This window comes from Eptesicus fuscus, chromosome 6, assembly GCF_027574615.1.
Source record: "Eptesicus fuscus isolate TK198812 chromosome 6, DD_ASM_mEF_20220401, whole genome shotgun sequence".
NCBI classification, from domain to species: domain Eukaryota; kingdom Metazoa; phylum Chordata; class Mammalia; order Chiroptera; family Vespertilionidae; genus Eptesicus; species Eptesicus fuscus.
In genome coordinates this window covers 58,764,719-58,784,952 of record NC_072478.1, presented here as the reverse complement: position 1 = coordinate 58,784,952, position 20,234 = coordinate 58,764,719, and the positions used below count along the sequence as shown (strand labels likewise).

At 40.4% G+C, this 20,234-nt stretch overlaps 1 long non-coding RNA gene across 4 annotated transcripts in view; it reads right to left on the bottom strand.

Moving 5' to 3' along the window:
• Positions 1 to 20,234, bottom strand: part of LOC114232813 (uncharacterized) — a 113,435-nt gene that overhangs the window by 67,209 nt on the left and 25,992 nt on the right. For 2 of the 4 annotated variants that reach the window (XR_008556366.1, XR_003618913.2), the window contains exons 3-4: positions 13,960 to 14,036; positions 3,519 to 3,593 (exon numbers count right to left, since the gene is read on the bottom strand). This is a non-coding gene — a long non-coding RNA (uncharacterized LOC114232813). Of the gene's footprint in view, positions 1 to 3,518; positions 3,594 to 13,959; positions 14,037 to 20,234 lie in introns of those variants that run through there. The other 2 variants (XR_008556367.1, XR_008556368.1) reach the window with 1 other exon arrangement.

Sequence of the window (20,234 nt, the reverse complement as noted above, 5' to 3'; positions counted from 1 at the left end):
ATCTCTGGCTTCTGCCAAGGACCACTTTATAACATGTCCCTGTCACTACTGTCCGTGAGCCACTATCACATCCTGCTGTGCACTCCAGCCACCTCCTGGCTCATCTTTTTACAATCACCCCCTGCCAGTGCCACTGGATACCCAACCCAGAAAGAGCCAAATTGACAGATACAAATATATATGGGCTTCTTTGCCATTCCTTAAAGTCTGTCCCCTCATGATAATTTACCCAAGAAATCCAATTCCCAAATCTTGAAGAGTGATGAAGATCTTTGTTAAAGCTTTCTTTTCGTTTAAAAAATATATATATATACACATAAGTATGTTTATATATGTATATACTACTATATATACTAGTATACACACACACATACACACACACACATATGTTTCAGAGAGGAAGGGAGAAGGAGAGAGAGATAGAAACATCAATGATGAGAGAGAATCATTGATCAGCTGCCTTCTGCTTCTGCATGCCCTACACTGGGGATCGAGCCTGCAACCCGGGCATGTGCCCTGACTAGGAATTGAACCATGGCCTCCTGATTCATAAGTCGAAGCTCAACCACTGAACCACGCCTGCTGGGCTTAAAGTTTTCTTTTGATGTTGGTAAGACAGAGTTACTCAGAAGTGCCTATTAGAAACTTGTTACAAATCCTCTCCATTCCTCTCTTCCCCAAATCCCACAGCTGATGGCAGCTACTCAAATTTCTCTCTTCCTCTCTTCCAAAGTCTCCAGCCCAGGCTGCCTCTCCTGTCACTATCGCTCCCTCTCTCTTGCTCTCCTTGAATGATGGGTGTTTTCTTTGCTTCCTTAGGTGGCTCTACGCCTTTTCCTATGTAATCAAGTTGCGTCTCTTCACTTCTCCCAATTCTCCTTTCTACCCATTTTCCTGACCAGAACACCAAAGGCATAGAAACTGAGCTAGTAAGACAACAATAATCTTTAAAATGAGATGGTTGTGAATTTGTATACATTAATACTTTTTCAACCTTACCACGTGAAAAGTCAAGTCAAATTGATCTTCAGTTAGTTGTATTTGGTTGGGTTGCTCCATTATGGAATTCCTAAAGTGCTGGAAGTAATACAGTATTAATTAAACGCTCCCTAAATCTGATGCTTCCTTATTTCAAATAGGATGCTCCTGCCTCTCAGACACAGAAAATATCTAGCCTCTCCCCTTGGCTGAAATGTTCCCAGGAGGCTGTGGTGAGTGCATTCCCAGCTACCTAATTGCTGTCAACTAGCTTCATATCTCTTACCTCACAAGGTTATGTCCAAGTCTTAAATAAATCACACACACACACACACACACACACACACACACACACACACACACCACCACCAACAACAACAACAACAAACCCTCAGGAGCCTTCACTCCAGGTACAATAGATCTGTGTCCCTGTTTTACATGAGTAAGAACTCATTGCCAAGGCAGCAACCAGCAGGCTCAGAGCATTCAGCACGGTTTCTAGCATTGGAGGGAATCTTCCCTCTCCCTCCCTCATAGAGTTCTGGCCTTGGACCATATGATAGAAACTTTCACTCATTTAAAACCATTGGAAAGTAACTGCAGCCCGCCCCTCTCTCACCCTGTTTACTCTCCCTGAGGGCCAAGTTGTACCTATCTGCTTGGTGAAGTTGAAAGGACTAAGAATGAGACTCAGTCCTTTCTCCCTCTTTCTTTTTGGATCTCTTCGTCTAAGGATGGGTGTGTTGCACTCACCTCCTGCCTCTTGTGTGTCAATCATGAGGGGGGTCAGAGTCCACCTGCTGTGAGGGCCAGGTCTAAAGGCCTAGCTCTCACTTTGTTCCAATGGAGGAACACAGTAGATAGAGCTGATGTGGCTGTTTTGCTATGTATGTACAGCATACATATCTATGTACACATATGTATGTCTGCAGCACCAACCTTCCTTTAGGTGTGGTGTACAAAGTTTTAGATGTGGGGAAAAGCATAAGAGAGTCTGACTATTGCCACAATCCAGCTTTATCATTAATAAAACATAATTATAAAATCTTCATTTGTCTTATTTTTGCAACCATTTCTCAGTAGCACTTGTGAAACTCCAACATCTGCATTGAACTCAGTTAAACTGAATTGGTAATATTCAACTACCTATTCTATAAATACCCGAGGGAGGGATGGAACTAGTTGACTCAGTCCCATATAATGAGTGAAGCTATATCATACAATTAGCATTTCCCAACCGTCCACCACGGGAGAGTCTAAAGCCAAGAGAAACATCCTAGATAAGCTCGTAGGATGATATCAAGGGTGAGGATGGAGACCTTAAACTCCACGACCCAATTTACTGTACAGTGGATTTTATCTCCATGTTGGACAGACTATGAAATGCTCCCCCTCCTCCCGATGAACCGGGACATCTGTTGGTGGCAGCACTGTGGTGAGGTTAAGGGGGTGGCTCAGGGTCAGTGTCTGAGTTCATTCTTTCTCCACCTCACCCGTGAGATTGTGGGCTGGTTAAACTCATTATTCCTTTGATTCCTTATCTGGAAAATTGGGACAGTATCTCTTATCATTGTGGGGATGAGAGGATGGGGTAAAGATCTTAGAACAATGCCTGGTAGGTAGTAAGCCATCAATAAATGTTAGTGATCATTATCAGTAGTAATAATTTTTTTTTCTGTCACCTCAAATACCCCATGAAGATGTATCTTTAGAATGTTTCAATGAGAAAATGTGCTTTGCTTTAAAAATTTTTTTTGTTTGGCAAACATTTTAGGAAAAACACTGTAAGTGAGAAACAGCTCTTTAGCTTTCTAGCAAATATGAACTGGAATTTACTTGTTAAAGAATAAAAATGCCATTTTTTTTTATTGCTTTCCCCACCTACACCATATCAAGGAACGTTTCTTGTGGCTTTTGCCCAAAGACATGTCAGACCTAAAACTAGTGACAAATGCCTCTTGCAAGTCTTGGCGTGAGCCCTGAAGAGGGGGCATTTCTAATTTTGAGATGAGCCCTGTGATTCAAAAGCTACACACTTTCCAACACGTAGATGATTGAAAAGACTTCCTCGTTCACTGATCAAGCTTGGTAAAAAGGAAAAACAGGAGCTAAAAATACCCTTTGAGTTTGAGCTAGGGGCACTGCAGGCAAAGGAAAACCCAGATTTACATGTGTGATTACATACTTATATATTTAATTAGTAGTTTGGAGCAAAATTATTCTGAAATCTAGGGATTTTCGTTGTCTCATCTCATAAACTCGATGTTGTTATTACAAAGAGCAGAATGCTTCTTTGCTGATTTTTTAAAAAATTCAAGATAATGATCATTATACCGTCCAGGAATTTTGCAACCTATAGGAAGAACTACCAAGAAAGAAATTCATTTGAAGGTCACATTAGTCTTCACATAATTTTCTGTAAAATTGAAATGACATTTTATATGTTAACTAAGTAAGGTGACATAATAAATGATAATCATTCAGGTTCTATTCCTCTCCTCCAGTTGTGATGTCCAGGTGCAGGGCTTCCTAGAAGACCTCTCGCTAAGTCAGTCCTCCATCTTTTCATGCCAGGGATCCTCATGTCAGTTGATTTGTCATAAATTGTTGCATTTCTATTTGAACAAATTAAGTAACAGTCACTAACCTGAAGTTTATCCTGCAAGCAAACGGTGATCAAATTAGAAATGTGGATTTCAAACCTAGCATATGAGCTACTGTGAAGAATAATAAGAACAGAAAAATCATCTCTCTGATTACAAATCTGCCACCTGCACCTAAGAGCTAGGATAGGAGTCTTAGATCCAAGGACCTGAGCTAGGATCTTGGGGAAGCAGCCATTAAATTCAAGACTCTCTTACTAATTTGCAAAGTAAAGCCAAGGATAAAGGCAATAAGTCATCATTTCATGAAATAATTGGGTCCCATTCTTTCTGTCTTTTTGTGATTCCAGTGCTTTCTGTGAATGAGAACTCAGCACCATAACAGGAGCCCTAAACACTAAAGAACAAAATATTCCACACAGTTCTCTCTTGGGTATGAATCTTAAGAAGGCAGGAAAGCAAAAGCAGCAGATGTAGATGTTGACAGAGAAGCTGGCCAGATATTAGGTGGAGACACTGGTGTCAAGTGCAATGAGGAGCTGGTCTCAGAGGGCAATGAGATGACCATGGCCAGAGGGGTCCCTGGGCCCGAGATTCTGCATAACTGTGAATGCCCCTCCAATCCTGCAGGAGGCATGGCTCTGTGGCTGCTGAAATGATTCCCTGCCGTTTTTATCTTTTTGTCTATTCTTATAATAACCCTCTTACCACCAAATGGGTCTGAGTCCCTTGAACCCAAGAGAATCAAACACTAGACTAGACTTCTTATCAAGTATCTGAAGGCTAGGTGGCAATTCACTGTCCCTGTAATATGTTGGGACTCCTATATAAAGAACCTAGTTGCTTGACCCTAACAAATCTCCTGAAAAGAATATAAAATTCTTTCTTCTCAGCGAGTGGAATAATAAAAATGTAAATCTCTATTCTTCTCCTGGATATTAACAGACATTCCTTTTCTAGGAGGAAGCGACCTTTGGGTAATGGTACAAAGTGGTAGCCTGTGGCTTCAGTACTGAAAAGGGAAGAGTGTAGCTGACACTGCCTAGCACTGACTGTGAAGCTCCACGGGCTCTGCACTACCTTCCCTAACCTAATCCTCACAACAGCCCTTTGAGACAGGTGTTGTCTTATCCCCCTTTAATACTTCAGTGACTAACCAGAAGTCACACAGCAGTAAGTAGGATTTAAGCTCAGTTTTAACTCCAGAGCTTGGGCTCCTCATCAGTGTGCTGTAATAGGAGCAACTTTTAAAAACATTTGAGAGACAGGACATTTTCTGTTCCCAGAAGTGTCTTCCATTAGTAAGTCCAAGTAACAACCCACATGTAGCCTCTTTGGGCAGCAACTAGACCCTCTCAGGGAGTCGCTGGTAACACCCACACTGTCTGGTGGGATGGTGGTGTTTTCTGGGCTCCAATAATTCACCTGCTGAACATTTTAACCTAGCTTTTTAGAGATTTCTACCTGGTTCTCGCTCTGTGCTTCAATTTCCCCCAGAAGAGAAAAGAAATGCCATGATATCATTTTATTAGATCAGAGAAATGGGCACAATGTGTGCAGAAGCTTTAAGATATGAAGTTGCTATGACCTTATGTGGTGGTGAGACATTTACAAAAATAAGAGTATGAGTTCCACACCACGTCTCGAACTGGGTTTCTCCACAATGGCATCGGACAGATGCTCTGGAAAACTCGTGCTAAAGGCATTATTCCCCCAACATTTATTCCTGTCAGCTGCTGTCTCATTGGCAGAAACACTAGGAAAATCACACATCTCTGCTCTCAGCACACCGCCACCAGTCCTCAGTCAACAGAACTGAACCGGAAAAATGTGGTAATTCTCTCAATTGTTCACTTTTGGGGGCATTTTCATTCAGATGCTTTCTGTGTGAGGCGGGGTCAGAAGAAGGACAGCTTTCCAAGTCAACAACCACTTCACAAGGAGGAAATCCAGGAATTTTTTTTTTTTCTCTTCTAGCTACAGATTCACAAATACACTTATTCTTTAGTTGTTTGTAATGTAAGTAACACTATATGTTTTCACAGATATGTGTTTGCTTTTCCACGTGTCTTTGTAAGATGACAACTCCTTCTTAAGAGTTAAGCTGTGCCCTAAAAAACAAGCATGTAGACCAAGAAGGGAGAACAGGGATTCTCAGGCAAGTGGGAGCAAAAGGAGCCAGTGAGGGGAGGTATAGTTTCAGAATTACCTGGAAGATTCATTCGAACTGCCTTACCCCTACAGTCTCTATCACCCCACGTACCCCACCCCAGGAGGAATCATTACAATTGAGAACAAACTGAACCTCTTGGATGCATCGGAGTGGAAAAAAATCTTGAGTTACTAGAATCCAAAACATTTTAAACAAAACAGAACGATAGCCAGGTCATTGGGAATGGAATCCTATAGTAGCAGGTATGATTCTCAGTCTACAAATTAAGGTGTGCAACAATCTTAAATCTTTATTTTCTAGAAATCTACTATATTGGACTTGGTGCTCCAATCTCTCCATGCTCCTGAGAAAATAGGATCTCTGGTATTCTTGGAGCTGCCCCTCCACCCTCAAGGTCACCTCAGGTGTCCAGCATATTCTGCAGTGTGAAGGTTATCTGTGGAGGTGGAGAACTCTGCTGTTTGTCACAGGTTTCTACTAGACTCCCATTGTCTTTGGTCCTATGGGCTTTTCAGAACTGGTGGTACTTTATGCTTCCAAGTCACGCCTAAGATGGGACTCTCTTGTAGGGTGGCTTAGGGGTCCTGTCTGCCTGGATCGTGGGTTCTGTGGTATCCTTGCTGCTGTGGTCCAGGGCCTTCCTTCATACCCAGTCCTGGTGCAGGAAACTTTTTTCTCGTCTGGGAAAGGCTCTTTTCCCTCCTGTTATCCTTTTTGCTTCTTATAAACCCTTATGCCCTTCCTTCTCTGCAAACCTTCTAAGTTCTATGGGCTCAGGCTTCTGGAGACAAAACCCAGAAATTCTTGGAAGTTACCTTTTCTTTCTGTCCTACCACACCTCCCCCTTGAGGCAACGAAACACAGAATCAGCACTACATTTGAGTAAGAGAAACATACAGAAAAGAAAATAAATAAATAAAATAGTGACCCAAAATATTATGCCATCCCATTTTTATACCCTCTTCATTGGTGATTCCCAGTTCTAGTTTCCAAATATACTTAGAAAGATGTTTTTTGGATTGTGGCAAAAGTCCTCCAAAACTTTAAAAATTGGGTTAATGCTGATGAAATTTAAATTTTAAAACATAAATAATGGTTGTGATGAAAGGTCAGAGAATTAAGAGCTGAAGAAAAGCATTGTTTCCACCCTTACAATAAGCAAAAAGCTGGATAAACTTCAAATTAACAACTTTTCTCAAACCTATCAGAGAACTAATACAGAGTGGGGCAAAAGTAGGTTTACAGTTGTTTGTATGGAAAATAACAAAATAAAATAAATATACAATAATTAATAAATATCAATACAAGAATAAACTCTATGTTTTGTATACTCACAACTGTAAACCTACTTTTGCCCAACCCTGTATTGCAGACAAACACCTACCTTAAAACCAAGAGAAAGACAAAGGCCTGCAGGGAGAAACAAGATTCAAGCATTTGCTTACCTGGGACAGACGTGGCTGAATGCCATTAAAAGCTAACAAGAAGATTAAACTAAAAATCTTTAAAGAATTGTTAAAGGCCAACTGTGGGCTAGCACGAAAGCATGAAGTCCCAGGGGGCTTCAAACATAGGAGGGTTCACACCCGCTTGCAGGTTTTCCCTCTGAGAACTCCAGGTGCTCACAGGGAAGACCAGGAAGAATCCCAAGAAAATGGCCTGTAAGGTGCTAACTGGGGAAGAACAGCAGCCACTGCCCAAGTCACCCTGAGACATCTCCTTTATGTCCCCTACCCAACAAAGCCTTAATCTGCAGAGGGAAGGAAACCAAAACTGTACCCTCAGGGCACTGGTGGAAACTGGCTGCAGCCAGGAGAGAAGAATGGGGAAAGGGGAAGTTCTCCCACTGCGGGAGGAACAAGAATACTTGCTAGGTCCAGCCCTATGCTGGAGAAGGGGCAGGAACACTTCAGAATCAGGTTTCCAGTGTCTAAGGCTGAGGCTTCATGAGACTGTGAGAGGCCAACCCTCACCCATCTCCTACCACCATGCTAACAAGAGTTGCAGTGGAATATTGCTGAGAGAACAAGATTCAGACTCTGTCATGAGGTTAGCCCAAGTGAAGACCCAAAACCAAGAGGGGAAATGAAATCAAGGTGTCACTAGAGGAATATGAAGCCTCTGGAGCACTGAAGGTAACCATAGCAACAATAAACTTCCAGTCCAATTTCTGACTAGATTAGCATAAACTGTCACATTAAAGGCCTGGCAGAAGGAAAGGCATGCTCATATCTTGGCATAAAAAATATTTACTTAGTATCTATTTTCCTATACAATATGCTCTCCTTTCAACAGAAAAAACCACATGGCATACAAAAGGCAAGAAGAAAAATAGTCTGGAAAGACAAAGCAATCCTCAAAAGTAGACTTGGACATATGTTGGGTTTCTCAGCCAGGGAATTTAAAATTACTATGATTAATATGTTAAAGGACCAAATGGAAAAAGTAAACAATATGCAAACTCAGATAATTTCAGTACAGAAATAGAAACAGTAAGAGAATCAAATGATAATGCTAGAAATAAAAAACTTAGTAACAGCTATGAAGAACATCTTTGACAGGCTCATCAGTAAACTTGATGTAGTCAAAGAAGCAACCAAGACAGTTGAATATAAGTCAATAATATTTACCCAAACTAAAAAACAAGAAGAAAAAAGAGTGAGAAAAAAATATAACAAAGTGTGGCACAATATCAAACAGTCTAACTTATGTGTAATTTAGAATCTCAGAAGGAGAAAAAATAAATAAACCAAAAAAATATTCAAGAAACAATGGCTGAAAATTTTCTAAATTAGTAGCTAACACCCAATCACAGATCCAAGAAGCTCAAAGAACACCAAGAAGAATTAGAAACAAAACAAAACAAAGCAAATAACAAGACAAAACTAAAAGTAAAACACCAAGACATAACAATTACCAAGACAACATCTTAAAGGAAGCCAGCAGTGAAAACACATTACCTACAAAGGAACAATTACAGCAGATTACTTGTGAGAAACTGTAAAATAGAATGATATCTTCAATGGGCTAACGGGGGAGAAACATCAATCCTGAATTCTACATCCAGAAAAATGTCCTTCTAACATATAAAAACAATAAGACTTTCTCAGACAAACAAAAATGTAGGGACTTACCTACAAACAGATAACCTACCTTATAAGAAATATTAAAGGAAGTTCTTAAAGGTAGAATATGATATATGCCAGAAAACTAGATCTGCACCAAGAAATGAAGAGTGTCAGAAATAAAATAAATGAAGGTCTTATAAAATTATTTTTGTCTTGTTTTAATTGCTCTAAAAATAACCGACTCTTTAAAGCAACAATATTAACAATATATTGTGTGTTTATAGCATATATAAAAATGAAATGCATGAGAACAATTGCACATTAAAGGGAGAGAAAAATTGGAAATATACTGTTATAGGGTTCTTGAACTACATGTATAATATTATAATATATTTGAAAATAGACTCAGATTTTATTTTTTTAATGTATATGGTAAACCCTAGGGCAATCATTAGAAAAGTTTTTAAATGTTGAATTAAACCCAGACAAAGCAGAAAAAGAGGTAAAAAGAAATAAAAACAAGTGAAACAAATAAAAAACAGTAAGATGGTAGATTTTAATCCCATCATATTCATCTTTAATGTGAATGGTCTAAACACACCAGTTAAAAGACAGATATGATCAGAATTAACTAAAAAAAAAACACCAAAAAAAAAAAAACAACCAACCAAGATCCAAGAATATGCAATCTATGAGGAACCCATTTTAAATACAAAGGCCTATTTAGGTTAAAAATAAAAGGATGGAGGACGTGAAAACACTAACAAAGAATTTACATTAATTTTAGACAAAGTAGACTGCATAATAGCAAATATTATCTGATATAAAGAGAATATATTATGAAAAAGCAGTCAATTCTTCAAGAAAATATAACCATCTTAAATGTGTACGCTCCCAACAATAACTTCAAAATACACAAGACAAATACTGGTAGACCTTGCAAGAGAAATAGACAAACCTACAACTTTAGATGAAGACTTCAACACTCCTCTCTCAGAAAATGATAGAATGAGTAGGCAGAAAAATCAGTAAAGATATAGATGACCAGAGCAACACCATCAACCAACTTGTCCATGTGACATAGTATATAGAGCACTGAATCCAACCGCAGCAAAACACACATTTTTCTCGGGTGCATAGGGAGTATTCTCAGACATAAAAACCCTTAACAACTTAAAAGAATAGAAAATACACAGAGTATATTCTCAAATCACATGGAATTAAACTAGAAATTAATAACAGAAAGATATCTATCTGGTAAATCCCAAATATTTGAGAATTAAGTAATACATATCCAAATAATCCATGGGTCAAAGAGTAAGCCGTCAGGGAAATGCAAATATATTTGGAACTAAATGAAAACAAAAATACAACATATCAAAAATTTGTAGAATGCAACCAAAGCATCTTTGGATGGAAATTTATAGTATTAGATGCTTATATGAGAAAAGAGCTATAGAAAGACCTATATTCAGTGACCTATTCCTTCACCTTAAGAAATTAAAGGGCAGTGAATTAAGTATAAAGTGAGCAGATGAAGGAAAATAATATAGAACAGAAATCAATGTAATGAAAAACAAAAAAAGTATATAAAATTAACCCAAAAGATGATTTTTTTTTTTTTTTACTAAGTCATAACATTGATAAGCCTCTGGTCAGGCGGACCAAGAAGAAGAGAAAGACACAACTTACCAATATCTGGAATGAAAGATGGGACCTCATGACTGATTGCAACGCATTAAAGCACAATAAGGAAATACTACAAACACCTCTATGTTCATAAATTCACCAACTTAGATAGACTGAACCATTTCCCCAAAAAGTCCAAACCACTAAAACTTACTCAAGATAAATTACTAGGGTGGTGGATACATGTCTCTACGCATTTGTCAAACTCCATATAACTATACACTACAAAGAATGAACTTTACTGTATGCACATTTAAAAAAATATTTACGAGGATGCCAGGGAGATTCCAACAGGAAATACAGAATATAACTATTTGCTAAGTAGCAACTTTTAAGGGGTACCAAGAGTAGAGAAAAAAATCAGCAATAAATGTAGTGTCATCACTTCAAAAATGTTGGTGTATAACGTCTTCAGTTTTGTCCCCTGGAATGGATGAATGCTGTTGATTCAGGCTTCTGAAAAGCCAGGCCTGTGTTTGTCTCCCTCTGTAGGCCCAAGGGTTACACAGCACAGTGCTTCTCAAACTAGTAATAGACTGACCCCTTTTAACTCAAGGAGGAAAACCTTTTCTGGGTTTTCAACCCATTATGTTGATGTCTGTAATCATTTTTTTTTAAGACTAGGTATAAAAAATATATATGTTTTTATGCTGATAACTAGAGGCCCAGTGCATGATTGAATCATGCACGTGTAGGGTCCCCTACACGCTTTCGCTTTCTATCACGGGGGAGCTGGGTGCCTGTCCGCTGGTGCACCAGGCCTTTCAGAAGCCTCCGGCGTGGCAAAGGCTTCTGAGAGGCCTGGTGCCTGAGCGGACAGGCACCCAGCTCCCCCGCTTTTGATGGTCCGCAGTGGGACATGAGCTCGCTGCCCCAGAGGCCCCTTCTGTGCCGCAGCACAGCCATGGCGCAGATGCTGAGCTCAAGCCGCTGCTGGCGATGCGAGCTCAGCGTCCCGCCAGCCCAATCGGCCACCCGGCCACTCCGAGTCCCGCCCCCCCACGCCTCCTGGCCAATCACGGGCATAGCGAATGTACGGTCAATTTGCATATTTGTCTATTATTAGGTAGGATTCTTTACAGCCATGAAACCATAACAAAATTAAAACTTGGAAGTAAAACTGCAACCCCAACAAAGCTTAAACATTAAACTGATGAAAACAAATCACTGCTCACAATGTGGCTGGGTCTCTTGAGGCGGGCAGGTCTGACTGCTGTTGGGACTACTCAATGCTCCTGCCCTATTTTCTCTTCAAACAACTGCACAAACCTCATTTTTACAGTACACCTTGGCGTCATATAAGTTGGCTTGAAGGGGTCGGGAATCACGTCCCACATTAACACCATCCTAACTACCACTGTACCCCGTTATAATTTTCCCATTCCCATCAGCACCTGGCCTGCAGTAAATAAAGTTGAAGTCAGACTTGGTCCTTGTCCTCTGAGGAGCCTAAGTGTGAGGACATCATAGTGACGATGACACAATTCGTCTATGTTTGAGGGGAAGAGATTCTACTGGCGATTTTGAGAGAAGCCTCTGCTGTCCTTGTCCCCAGTCTCTGCCTGCTTTAGAGAATCTGACAAGAGGAAGTGCAAACACCACCTCAGGTGGGATTTCAAAATCTCGCTCCACTACACTGATCTGTTTTGAACTATTTGGAGCTCCCTAAGGTTACAGTGATGCCTTCCACTGTGCTTTCAACACTGGGGGGGAAAAAATCACTGATAGGTGAGCAGCACTCACATCATCAGTTTAAGTAGAAATTTTTAAAGCATCGTTTGAGACCTGATTCTGTTGATTACCTGTGATTTGGAGAAATTTGTGCCATAGCAATGAATAGTCAAGTGTTAATTCTGAAGTAATTTTTGCTATATTTCAATGGTGTGGCCAGTTTTTGCTCGAGTCTGTAAGATATCAAGTTGGGGGCTGAACTAGAGCTGCATCAGAAAAAAAGAGGCCTTCTGGCATATTTTTCTGGAGTGCTGATAATGGCTCCTCGTTGGGCAGCTCAACAGACAGGATAGTCAAAGATCTCCCTGCTCTCCTCCAGGCCCCACATGTGCCTCCAATGCCATGCTTGAGAAACGGATACATATGTGGGTGGTGCAGCCAAATCCTGGCCACCACGCTGACCAGCTATTTTGTCCTCAGGGCAAATCACCAGTCCCTCTGTGCCTTCCTTTTCGCACGAGTAAAGTAAGGTAATAGCGACGAGGGTCAAATGAGAAGATGAAGGGAAAGTCCTGACAGAAACACTAGGACAACCTACTCTATAAATGTCAGCTGTTATTACTGTCACACTTAACACACTGGTTTGGAATCACCCGCCTCCTCTTTCTGCTTTAAACTCAACTGGTCCCTGAATTCTTGGAGGGCAGGGAACACCACTTCCTCCCCTCTGTACTCAGAGTCCTGGGCACACAGCACTCAAGGTGTTTTGAACAGAAGAGAAGGAATAGAATTGGAAAACTGTTCGAGAGAGAGCAAAGAGATTGCAGCCAAGCAAAGGCACAAAGATGAGTCCTTTTCACTTTGGAGTGGAGGACAGTTCCTATCTTTGTGCCGCCTTAGAGTCAGCCTCTGAACACAACGTATTGTCACCTCAGTTGCCACTTAACGAACCATTCCCCACAGGTACTTTGGGGTGGACAATGGTGGTGATTCTGTGACTACAGGTGGTTTTCTCTGCTGCAAAATAGACCTGAATGCTAATAAGCAAACCAATATTTAAAAAGCCTTACCTACGTGTGGAAATGTTTTTGATCTGGGTGTTGGATATACATCATATATCTAAACATATAAAAGGCAAAGCGACCATCCAACCGGCCACTAGGTATGACGTGCACTGACCAACAGGGGGCAGATGCTCAACGCAGGAGCTGCAGTGACTTTGCAGCAGCGGTTCTCAGGTGACGCACCCTGGAACCAGAGAGGAGGGAGCCCGATCACCGCAGGCCAGGCCGAAGGACCCCACCTGCTGGAGGGACCCCGCTCATTCTGCAGATGCCCTTTGAGCCCCAGTACTGGCCCAGGTGCGGCTGGTCGGGGTGGGACCGCAGGAGATTGGCTCCCGGGCGAGTCCAGCCCGTCTCGCCCAATTCCACCCTGCTGGCCACCTTCTAATTAATTTCCTTTCAATGTGCACGAATCCATGCACCGGGCCTTTAGTATATCTATAATCTTATAATTTGCACACTTTACTATTTAATGTTATACCTCAAACCACAATTTGGAAAAGCCCCTTTGCCCATCAATAGCATTCAAGCTGATGTCTGTTTACAAAATCACCACTGCCACCTGCATATAGCCAGGGGAAATCTGTCACTCACTTTGAATAGGCCAAAGTCAAGGCTTCAAAACACTTTTTTAAAAGCATTTAAAATTAAAGTTCACATAATTGAACCACCAGAGGGCGCCAACACAGACAGAATAACAGGAACAGACTGACCTTAGTAAGCAAGCGTTGAAGCTTTTCAGACTGGTTCTGCTGAGTTTCCGCACAAGCAGGTACCAATTTCTTGGTTCCTAGGAGGACATGTGAAAATTTACTGAAGTCAGATTTTATTCAAGGCTTTATTTTTCTCCTCAACAGTAGACATGTTTTAATAATAAGAGGCAATTGACTTTGGAGGTGTTAACAATAATAAATGCCTAGTAAGGTTATGGGCACAAAAATAAGGATAAGCTCTCCTTTGAAACACATGTTACAGATAAGGAGGAATCATCAAATATAGAAGTGCGTGCTGGCAATTTTTCTCCTTGATGCAAGAATTAAATTTCTAAACACATTTTGTGCCCACTGGAGATTAACAACAAAAAAAATAATAGTTCCCATTGCATTGATATAGGGCCACCACTAGCATATATGCAAATTAGAAAAAGGTAGGTCTGGGGCGTGGGTTGGCCTGCACAGTATGGGGTGGGTTTGAGGCCCCACTATCCCCTACCAGGGTGGTTGGAATGTGGACTTTGGACCTGGACTGCTTGGGTATGAGTCCAGCTCTGGCTCTTTCTGACTGTGGGTGTTGGACAAACTATTTTGTCCATGTGTTTCTGTTTCCTTATAGGATTATTAAGAGGAATAATGAGATCATTATAAGTAAAATACTTAGAATAGTGCTGAGCATAGAATAATCATTCAATAAATGCTAGCTATTATTATTAGCTACATATAATAAAAGTAAAATTCTGCCATTACATCCCCCTTCGTAGCTAATGGGCTGAAGTAATCCAATTTGCACAAATTTGTCAAAAATATCCAAATAGTTCCATGTGAAATTGCTCCTAAAGAAAGAGAACCTTTTATCCAGCAGAGGAATGCTTAGCCCCTCCTTTAGAGATGCCAGTTTCTCTCCAGGAATCTACTGATTACACACATTTCAGATGTCATAATTGGTACGCAGAGCCCTTAGAGATGTTTCCTGGGTTATTGCTTAGAAAACGCTCTGAAAGCCCACAGCAAGCACTGGCTTCCAATGTGCTTCATTATTGCGTTGGTATTTTGAGATCATGCCAAAGGGATTATGAGAATCCTGGTTAGTTTACTAATTCTCCTCGTTTTGTACTTTCTTTGACTCTGTTACCCCCAACACCCATTCAAATGCACACATGCACACACACATTTATAGCTCACATACCCATTTAAAAATGACAGATGATTTCTTACATAACCATATTAACCTTCGTGTTTATTCATTTGCATCTGTTTTAGGGAAGATTATATCACAATGAAGATTTGTATCCTTATCGTAACCTTCTTCCTAGCCTTATTAATTCTAGAAGACACAGTAGATATTATACAAGGTCCATTCTAGCCTTATTAATTCTATGATACATGGTAGACTAGTCTTATGTTAGTTGCAATTGTAGAGCATGTTATGATTTAGGGTTCTTAATTTAATTCATTCATTCATATTATGGGGAGACAAGAAACCATTGATCATTTTTTTTCCTGGTTGCTTTTTTCTTTTTTTAATTTATTGATTTGAGAGAGAGAGACATTGATGTTGTTTTGCTTATTATTTATGCCTTCATTGGTTGATTTTTGTATGTGTCCTAACCAGGGATTGAACCCACACCCTTGGCATATCAGGACGATGCTCAAACCAATTGAGCTACCCAGCCAGGGCCTGTCTTGATTTTCTTAACCTTTTTAAAAAGTAAAGTGAAATTCATAAACGTGCAGTTAATCATTATAAAGTATATGACTTAGTGACATTTAACGTACTCCCAATATGGTTCAACAGCCACCTCTCTCTAGTTTAAAACATTTCATAATCCCAGAAAAACGCCCATACACATTTAGTAATCATACTCTGCATTCCCTCTCCCCCCAGCTCGCTTTCTGCCTCTGTGGACCTGCCTATTCTGAATTTATCATACTAAAAAGGATAATATAAAATGTGACTTTTTGTCTCTAACTTCTTTCACTTAACAATGTTTTTGAGGTTCATCTAAGTTGCAGCATGTTCCTGTACTTTATTCTTGTTTATTGTCGAACAATATCCCATTGGGTTCATATATCACAATTTGTTTATCCATTAACCCATTGATGGGCATTTGGGTTGTTTCCACCTTTTGGCTTCTATGCATAATGCTGCTATAAACATTCATATACAAGTTTCTGTGTGGACCTATGTTTTCATTTCTCTTGGGTAAATCTGTAGGCATGGAAATGCTGGGTCATACAGTAAGTTTATGTTTAACTTTTTGAGGAACTGCCAAAATGGTTTTCATAGTAGTTGCATCACTGTACATCCCCACCAGCCATGTATAAAGGTTCTTATTTCTCCCTATCCTAGCCAACACTTTTCATTTTATTGTTTTTATTAAAGCAATGCTAGTGAGTGTGAAGTGGTATCCCACTGTAGTTTTTGATTTGCATTTTCTTTTTTTTAAAAAAAATATGTTTTTATTGATTTCAGAAAGGAAGGGAGAGGGAGAGGGAGAGGGAGAGGGAGAGGGAGAGGGAGAGGGAGAGGGAGAGGGAGAGGGAGAGGGAGAGGGAGAGGGAGATAGAAATATCAATGATGAGAGAGAATCATTGATTGACTGCCTTCTGCATGACCCACACTGGGGACCGAGCCCACAACCTGGACAGGGAATCAAATCGTGACCTCCTGGTTCATGGGTCGATGCTCAACCACTGAGCCACACTGGCTGGGCGATTTGCATTTTCTTAATGACCAATAATTTTGAACATCTTTTCATGTGTTTATTGGCCATTTGTATATCTTCTCTGGAGAAATGTCTGGTCATGTTCTTTGTCCATTTTAAATATTGGGTTGTTTGTCTTTTTGTTGTTGAGTTGTAAGAATTCTTTATATATTCTGGATATTAAACCCTTTCATATACTTTCTCCCATTCTGTATGTTGCCCTTGATAATGCCCTTTGGTGCACAAATGCTTTTAATTTTTATGAAGTTCAATCTATCTATTTTTCCTTTGTTACTTATGCTTTTTATGTCAAATCTAAGAATCCATTGCCAAATTTATGCCAATCCTCAAATTCATATACAACTGCAAGGAACCCCAAATAGTCAAACGTTATTTTAAAAAGAAAAACAAAGTTGGAGTACTCACATTTTCCGATTTCAAAACTTATCATAAAGCTATAGTAATCAAAACAGTGTCATACTGACATAAAGACAGACATATAGACCAATGAAATAGAACTGAGGTTCCAGAAATAAACACAAACATTTATGGTCAATTTATTTTTGACAAGGATGCCAAGACCATTCAATTTTCTCTGTAACAAATGGTGTTGGAACAACTGAGTAACCAAATGCAAAAGAATGGAGCTATAATACCCCTACCTCACTCCATATACAAAAATTAACTCAAAATGAATCAACAATCTAAATATAAAAGCTAAAGCAATAAAACTATTAGAAGAAAACATAGGGGTAAATATTCACCATGAATAATTTAAATCCACAGATAATTCCCACTCTAGTAAAAAGTAAACATCATAACTTTTGCCCAAAGACTATGGGGATGGTAGCAACGATGACTGACTTGAGATTTATCTTTTTTCATTCTCCTATCCATTGGGATAGATACTTCATGATAAAAGTCCTTAAAGATAATCAGAAAGAAGACAAAAAAGCAAGTGCCTACGCTAATCCTAGGCTAATTGGACATGAGTAATAAAAAATAAAACCCAAATACACATTTTAAACCAAAGGCACATTTCAGTTCCTAAATTCTTTTCCCAGGTTAATTCTTCTCTTCCATCCCCTTTATTACCCCATAATTTTATTAAGAGTAGTTAATATAGTGGTTAAGAGCACAGACCCTGGATCCAGAGAGCCTGGATTCCAATCCCAACTCAACCACATACTTAGCTGCTTGTCTTTTGTTTCATCTCTCTCTATGCCTCAGCTCCCTCATATTTTAAGTGAGAATATTAGTGCCTACCTCATGGAGTTTTTTTTCTAGCACACAGTAAGCACTTCTTAAGTGTGTGCTATTATTTCTAGAACTGACAGATGATAGATTAGGCAAGAGAGATATTTCTATGCTTCCTAAAGTACTGGTCCATGATTATATACACTGAGTGGCCAGATTATTATGATCTCTGAATGCATAATAATATGGCCACTCAGTATATCTTACCTAAAAATATACGAACATGTAAATTGACCATAACTCCGCTACACCCACAGCCAATCAGAGTGAGTATGCAAATTAGAAGGCCAAAGATGGTGGCCACCCAGCTGCTCTAGGTGCGGAGTGGCCAGGCGGGGCAGGACGCCTGCTATGAGAGGGAGGGGGGGGGGGGCGAAGGGATCTACAGCAGCGGAGTGCTGCAGCGAAGACGAAGATGGCAGACTCCAGCCGGAGTCTGCAGCGAAGGCAAAGATGGCAGACTCCTGCCTGAATCTGCAGCAAAGACGAAGAAGGCAGACTCTGGCTGGAGCGAAGGTCTGGGTCCTGGGTGCCAGAGGAAAACTGGTGCTGGAAGCCAAGGGAAGGAAGGCCTATTGCACGAATCTCTTCGTGCACCGGGTGGGGTCGGCCAGCCTGGCCAAGGGGAGGGGACATGGGCAGTTGGCCGGCCTGCCAGCTGGTCGAACTCCTGGTCGAGGGGACAATTTGCATATTAGCCTTTTATTATATAGGATATACATTGAGTGGCCAGATTATTATGTGTTCAGAGATCATAATAATCTGGCCACTCAGTGTATACAGTTACTTTAAAAAAAAGCTCATATGATGGTCATGATCACATGCCTTGTTAACCTCCAACTACAGAGAGTGTAATTGAAGAGGGGCCCCAGCTGCTGTGATCTGAAATCCATGTTTGCACAGAGGCATCCCTTCCCACCAGCTGCTCCTAGCTAGTGACTAAGTGTTGCAAGAATGCTAAGGAAGGCCATTCCTGGGAGGCACAGGACTCCCCTATGGTCAACTTTGGCTCGAGTACTCTTTGACAACCTTGTCAGAACTTCGTTAGTCTGAAGGACAAGCTAGACCTTCCACCCTGTTGTGTCTTTGCTCTGGGTCAGTCTTGCATTATGGTCTGAGGCTTTCCTAGCTTTTCCTGACTTCCTCCCTATTTCTTCTCGTGCTTTTAATCACATCTTAGTGTCTGATTCTTAGAGGACTTGGACTAACACAGTCTGGCATTCAAAGCTCTCTTAGATACTGCTTTAGCTCTCTTACATATGGCCTTAACCTATATTTCACCTTGGCTCCCAACCGTGCTAATGCTTTTCCAATTCTGAGCCTTTGCCCATGTCCCTTCACTGAGACAGCACTCACCACCTGACCATGTATGCCTGTTGGATCCCATTTGACATTGATTATGCATCTCATGTGTCACCTCTCAGCCTTTCAAGACCTGCCAGCCAGGTATACTCTTTCCCTCCTGTAAACCTCCAGGACTCTTACCTTTGAGCTTTGGTATAAGTTTATTAACAGCAATAGCTATCCTTACTTTGAACCCTCCAAAGTCTCCAGCTTGTATAGAACAAACACTCAATATTTGTAGAATGTAATTGGAAAATTAGGAGGAATTCTATTCTAGTGAATTTAATTTGTAATATTTAGAATTTCCAATAGCTCACATCCATTTGGCTTGATGTAACAACAGTGAATTTGAGTGAATAAAAATATCCTATGTATCAAAGCACTTAGGGCAGAATGTAGTAATTCAATTTTAATTTTTGCTTAAATTTCATCATCAAATTTGGCTGGGTTTTTTTTTCCTGCAAAGAGGAATTACATGAAATTCTCAAATAGTTTTGGGTTTGTCTGTGTTTATGAATGGGGACCAAGGAACAGTTGTAAAAGAATGCTACCCCCTCTAACAAAGGCACATTTCGCCCTAAAGGCTGGCAAGGCCAACATTCCGCCCCTTGGGCTCCTCCAGAAATAGGAAAGGGAGGCCCTGTCATTTTAATGACCTTTCACAGGGTAAGGTATATATATACAGTAATAGGAGAGGGCACTGATGGGCTCAATCCAGAGAGAATATTTTTTCCTCACATATGTCTGATCATCTGTGGTTCATATTGTGGTTGACATTTACCAGGTGCCTGTTAATTCACTTTTAATCTTTACCACAGACCTCTCCTGGTATAGGACAGGAAATTGAGGCTCTGTGAGCAAGTCATGCTGCTAGGTCACTGACCAAAATCCTTGTTTCTTGTACATGCCTAAAAGATATGCTAATCATATAACGCTCCATTTCTTCTCCCAACCCCATCCTGGTGC